Source organism: Capsicum annuum, unplaced genomic scaffold, assembly GCF_002878395.1.
Source record: "Capsicum annuum cultivar UCD-10X-F1 unplaced genomic scaffold, UCD10Xv1.1 ctg77094, whole genome shotgun sequence".
In the NCBI taxonomy this organism is placed as follows: domain Eukaryota; kingdom Viridiplantae; phylum Streptophyta; class Magnoliopsida; order Solanales; family Solanaceae; genus Capsicum; species Capsicum annuum.
This window is the reverse complement of record NW_025887456.1, coordinates 436-5,237: the sequence shown is the minus strand read 5'-3', so window position 1 is coordinate 5,237 and position 4,802 is coordinate 436. Positions and strand designations below refer to the sequence as shown.

Genomic DNA, 4,802 nt, shown 5'->3' with positions numbered 1-4,802 from the left:
CAACACGAGGACTTCCCAGGGGGTCACCCATCCTAGTACTACTCTCGCCCAAGCACGCTTAATTTCGGAGTTCTGATGGGATCCGGTGCGTTAGTGCTGGTATGATTGCATCCGTCATTCCCAGCACTCCAAATTCTATTAAGACTCTTTCTCCTGCGCCGCCGGTTACACCCCGCACGCGGGCCTCCGCCCCTCGCCACCTTTCTTGTTTCCGCCTAGAGGAAAAATAAAAAGATTCACCGATCGAACAGACAAAATTAAACCGAATTTTAAAGGGAAAATAAAAGAAGGGATGCAACACGAGGACTTCCAAGGGGGTCACCCATCCTAGTACTACTCTCGCCCAAGCACGCGTAACTTCGGAGTTCAGATGGGATCCGGTGCGTTAGTTCTGGTATGATCGCATCCGTCATTCCCAGAACTCCAAATTCTATTATGCTTTTTTCTCCTGCGCCGCCAGTCATACACCGCACGCACGCCCCTGCGCTTTGCCCCCTTTCTCGTTTCCGCCAAGGGGAAAAAGAAAAAGATTTGCCGATCGAACCGGCAAAATTAAACTGAATTTTAAAGTAAAAATAAAAGGAATGGATGCAACACGAGGACTTTCCAGGGGGTCACCCATCCTAGTACTACTCTCGCCCAAGCACGCTCAACTTCGGAGTTCTGATGGAATCCGGTGCGTTAGTGGTGGTATTATCGCATCCGTCATTCCCAGCACTCCCAATTCTATTAAGCCTCTTTCTCCTGCGACGCCCGTCACACCCCGCACGCGGGCCTCCGCGCCTCGCCCCCTTTCTTGTTTCCGCCAAGAGGAAAAACAAAAAGATTCGCCGATCGAACCGGCAAAATTAAACCGAATTTTAAAGGAAAAAAAAGGAAGGGATGCAACACGAGGACTTCCCAGAGGGTAACCCATCCTAGTACAACTATCACCCAAGCATGCTTAACTTCGGAGTTTCGATGGGATCCGGTGCGATAGTGCTGGATTGATCGCATCCGTCATTCTCAGCCCTCCAAATTCTATTATGCCTCTTTCTCCTCCGCCGCCAGTCACACCCCGCACGCGCGCCCCTGCGCCTTTCCCCCTTTCTCGTTTCCCCCAAGAGGAAAAAAAAAAAAGATTCGCCGATCGAACCGGCAAAATTAAACCAAATTTTAAAGGAAAAAAAAAGTACGGGATGCAACACAAGGACTTCCCAGGGGGTCACCCATCCTAGTACTACTCTCGCCCAAGCACACGTAACTTCGGAGTTCAGATGGGATCCGGTGCGTTAGTTTTTGTATGATCGCATCCGTCATTTCCAGCACTCCAAATTCTATTATGCCTCTTTCTCCTGCGCCGCCAGTCACACACCGCACGCGCGCCCCTGCGCCTTGCCCCCTTTCTCGTTTCCCCCAAGAGGAAAAAGAAAAAGATTCGCTGATCGAACCGGCAAAATTAAACTGAATTTTAAAGGAAAAATAATAGGAAGGAATGCAACACGAGGACTTCCCAGGGGGTCACCCATCCTAGTACTACTCTCGCCCAAACACGCTTAACTTCGGAGTTCAGATGGGTTTCAGTGCGTTAGTGCTGGTATGATTGCATCCGTCATTCCCAGCACTCTAAATTCTATTAAGCTTCTTTCTCCTGTGCCGCCCGTCACAACCCGCACGCGGGCCTCCGCGCCTCGCCCCCGTTCTTGTTTCCGCCGAGAGGAAAAATAAAAATATTCCCCGATCGAACCGGTAAAATTAATCCGAATTTTAAAGGAAAAAAAAAGGATGGGATGCAACACGAGGACTTCCCAGGTGATCACCCATCTTAGTACAACTTTCGCCCAAGCACGCTTAACTTCGGAGTTCCTTTGGGATCCGGTGCGTTAGTGCTGGTATTATTGCATCCGTCATTCCCAGCACTCCAAGTTCTATTATGCCTCTTTCTCCTCCGCCGCCCGTCAAACCCCGCAGGCGCGCCCTTGCGCCTTGCCCCCTTTCTCGTTCCTGCCAGGAGGAAAAACAAAAAGATTCATTGATCGAACCGGCAAAATTAAACACAATTTTAAAGGAAAAAAAAAAGGAAGGGATGCAACACTACTCTCGCCCAAGCATGCTATCTTTGGAGGTCTGATGGGATCCGGTGCGTTAGTGCTGGTATGATTGCATCTGTCATTCACAGCACTCCAAATTCTATTATGCCTTCTTCTCCTCCGCCGCCCGTCACACCCCGCACGCGGGCCTCCGCGCCTCGCCCCATTTCTTATTTCCGCCAAGAGGAAAAACAAAAAGATTCGCCGATCGTACCGGCAAAATTAAACTGAATTTTAAAGGAAAAAAAAGGAGGGGATGCAACACGAGGACTTCACATGGGGTCACCCATTCTAGTACAACTCTCGCCCAAGCTTGCTTAACTTCAGAGTTCTGATGGGATCCGTTGCGTTAGTGCTGGTATGATCGCATTCGTCATTCCCAACACTCTAAATTCTATTATGCCTCTTTCTCTTGCGCATTCCGTCACACCCCCCACGCGGGCCTCCATGCCTCGCCCCCTTTCTCGTTTCCGCCGAGAGGAAAAACGAAAAGATTCGTCGATCGAACCGAAAAATTAAACCAAATTTTAAAGGACAAAAAAAAAGGATGGGATGCAACAGGAGGACTTCCCAGGGGGTCACCCATCATAGTACTACTCTCGTACCAAGCACGCTTAACTTCCGAGTTCAGATGAGATCCGGTGCGTTAGTGCTGGTATGATCGCATCCAAATTCCCAGCACTCCAAATTCTATTATGCCTCTCTCTCCTGCGCTGCCAGTCACACACCGCACGCGCGCCCCTGCGCCTTGCCCCCTTTCTCGTTTTCGCCTAGAGGAAAAAGAAAAAATTCGCCGATCAAACCAGGAAAATTAAACTAAATTATAAAGGAAAAAAAAAAGGCAGGGATGCAACACGAAGACTTCCCAGGGGGTCACCCATCCTAGTACTACTCCCGCCGAAGCACGCTTAACTTCGGAGTTCTAATGGGATCCGTTGCGTTAGTGCTGGTATGATCGCATCCGTCATTCCCAGCACTCCAAATTCTATAATACCTCTTTCTCCTCCGCCGTCCGTCACACCCCGCACGCGCGCCCCTGCGCCTTGCCCCCGTTCTCGTTTCCGCCAAAAGGAAAAGCAAAAAGATTCGCCGATCGAACCGGCAAAATTAAATCAAATTTTAATGGAATAAAAAAAGGATGGGATGCAACACGAGGACTTCCCAGTGGGTCACCCACCTAGTACAACTCTCTCCCAAGCACGCTTAACTTCGGAGTTCCGGTGGGATCCGATGCGTTAGTGCTGGTATGATCGCATCCGTCATTCCCAGCACTCCAAATTCTATTATTCCTCTTTCTTCTCCGCCGCCCGTCACACACCGCAGGCGCGCCATTGCGCCTTGCCCTCTTTCTCGTTCCTGCCAAGAGGAAAAACAAAAAGATTCATCGATCGAACCGGCAAAATTAAACACAATTTTAAAGGAAAAAAAAAGGAAGGGATGCAACACTACTCTCGCCCAAGCATGCTCACTTCGGAGGTTTGATGGGATCCGGTGCGTTAATGCTGGTATGATCGCATCCGTCATTCACAGCACTCCAAATTCTATTATGCCTTTTTCTCCTCCGCCGCCCGTCACACCCCGCACGCGGGCCTCCACGCCTCGCCCCCTTTCTTGTTCCCGCCAAGAGGAAAAACAAAAAGATTCGTCGATCGAACCGGCAAAATTAAACCGAATTTTAAAGGACAAATAAAAAGGATGGGATGCAACAGGAGGACTTCCCAGGGGTTCACCCATTATAGTACTACTCTCGCCCAAGCACGCTTAACTTCCGAGTTCTGATGAGATCCAGTGCGTTAGTGCTGGTATGATCGCATCCAAATTTCCAGCACTCCAAATTCTATTATTCCTCTTTCTCCTGCGCTGCCAGTCACACACCGCACGCGCGTCCCTGCGCCTTGCCCCCTTTCTCGTTTTCGCCTAGAGGAAAAACAAAAAATTCGCCGATTGAACCGGGAAAATTAAACTGAATTTTAAAGGAACTAAAAAAGGAAGGGATGCAACACGAGGACTTCCCAGGGGGTCACCCAACCTAGTACTACTCCCGCCGAAGCACGCTTAACTTCGGAGTTCTGATGGGATCCGGTGCGTTAGTGCTGGTATGATCGCATCCATCATTCCTAGCACTCCAAATTCTATTATACCTCTTTCTCCTCCGCCGTCCGTCAAACCCCGCATGCGCGCCCCTGCGCCTTGCCCCCGTTCTCGTTTCCGCCAAGAGGAAAAACAAAAAGATTCGCTGATCGAATCGGTAAAATTAAACCGAATTTTAAAGGAATATAAAATGGATGGGATGCAACACGAGGACTTCTCAGGGGGTCACCCATCCTAGTATTACTCCCGCCAAAGCACGCTTAACTTCGGAGTTCTGATGGGATCCGAGGCGTTAGTGCTGGTATGATCGCATCCGTCATTCCAAGCACTCCAAATTCTATTATGCCTCTTTCTCCTCCGCCGCCCGTCACACCCCGCACGCGGGCCTCCACGCCTCGCCCCCTTTCTTATTTCCGCCAAGAGGAAAAACAAAAAGTTTCGCCGATCGAACCGGCAAAATTAAACCGAATTTTAAAGGAAAAAAAAGGAAGGGATGCAACACGAGGACTTCCCAGGGGGTTACCCATCCTAGTACAACTCTCGCCCAAGCACGCATAACTTCGGCGTTCTGATGGGATCCGGTGCGTTAGTGCTCGTATGATCGCATCCGTCATTCCTAGCACTCCAAATTCTATTATGCCT

At 49.8% G+C, this 4,802-nt stretch overlaps 13 non-coding genes and 2 pseudogenes across 13 annotated transcripts; all 15 read right to left on the bottom strand.

The window, feature by feature from the left end:
- Window positions 1-113, bottom strand: LOC124894728 (annotated as a pseudogene; the record flags this gene model as incomplete).
- A 176-nt stretch (window positions 114-289) lies between these two features.
- LOC124894738 lies at window positions 290-408 on the bottom strand. The gene has a single exon (XR_007051333.1). It is a non-coding gene; the product is annotated as a 5S ribosomal RNA (ribosomal RNA).
- A 177-nt stretch (window positions 409-585) lies between these two features.
- LOC124894732 lies at window positions 586-704 on the bottom strand. The gene has a single exon (XR_007051327.1). It is a non-coding gene; the product is annotated as a 5S ribosomal RNA (ribosomal RNA).
- Window positions 705-879: 175 nt separating this feature from the next.
- On the bottom strand, window positions 880-998 carry LOC124894739 (annotated as a pseudogene).
- Window positions 999-1,175: 177 nt separating this feature from the next.
- Window positions 1,176-1,294, bottom strand: LOC124894734. The gene has a single exon (XR_007051329.1). It is a non-coding gene; the product is annotated as a 5S ribosomal RNA (ribosomal RNA).
- Window positions 1,295-1,471: 177 nt separating this feature from the next.
- LOC124894740 lies at window positions 1,472-1,590 on the bottom strand. The gene has a single exon (XR_007051334.1). It is a non-coding gene; the product is annotated as a 5S ribosomal RNA (ribosomal RNA).
- Window positions 1,591-1,766: 176 nt separating this feature from the next.
- Window positions 1,767-1,885, bottom strand: LOC124894731. Its single transcript, XR_007051326.1, has one exon. It is a non-coding gene; the product is annotated as a 5S ribosomal RNA (ribosomal RNA).
- Window positions 1,886-2,322: 437 nt separating this feature from the next.
- On the bottom strand, window positions 2,323-2,441 carry LOC124894737. Its single transcript, XR_007051332.1, has one exon. It is a non-coding gene; the product is annotated as a 5S ribosomal RNA (ribosomal RNA).
- A 177-nt stretch (window positions 2,442-2,618) lies between these two features.
- On the bottom strand, window positions 2,619-2,738 carry LOC124894733. The gene has a single exon (XR_007051328.1). It is a non-coding gene; the product is annotated as a 5S ribosomal RNA (ribosomal RNA).
- Window positions 2,739-2,913: 175 nt separating this feature from the next.
- On the bottom strand, window positions 2,914-3,032 carry LOC124894741. The gene has a single exon (XR_007051335.1). It is a non-coding gene; the product is annotated as a 5S ribosomal RNA (ribosomal RNA).
- A 177-nt stretch (window positions 3,033-3,209) lies between these two features.
- Window positions 3,210-3,327, bottom strand: LOC124894736. Its single transcript, XR_007051331.1, has one exon. It is a non-coding gene; the product is annotated as a 5S ribosomal RNA (ribosomal RNA).
- Window positions 3,328-3,766: 439 nt separating this feature from the next.
- On the bottom strand, window positions 3,767-3,885 carry LOC124894735. Its single transcript, XR_007051330.1, has one exon. It is a non-coding gene; the product is annotated as a 5S ribosomal RNA (ribosomal RNA).
- Window positions 3,886-4,060: 175 nt separating this feature from the next.
- On the bottom strand, window positions 4,061-4,179 carry LOC124894727. Its single transcript, XR_007051323.1, has one exon. It is a non-coding gene; the product is annotated as a 5S ribosomal RNA (ribosomal RNA).
- A 177-nt stretch (window positions 4,180-4,356) lies between these two features.
- Window positions 4,357-4,475, bottom strand: LOC124894742. Its single transcript, XR_007051336.1, has one exon. It is a non-coding gene; the product is annotated as a 5S ribosomal RNA (ribosomal RNA).
- A 175-nt stretch (window positions 4,476-4,650) lies between these two features.
- Window positions 4,651-4,769, bottom strand: LOC124894730. The gene has a single exon (XR_007051325.1). It is a non-coding gene; the product is annotated as a 5S ribosomal RNA (ribosomal RNA).
- Between the last annotated feature and the right edge of the window lie 33 nt (window positions 4,770-4,802).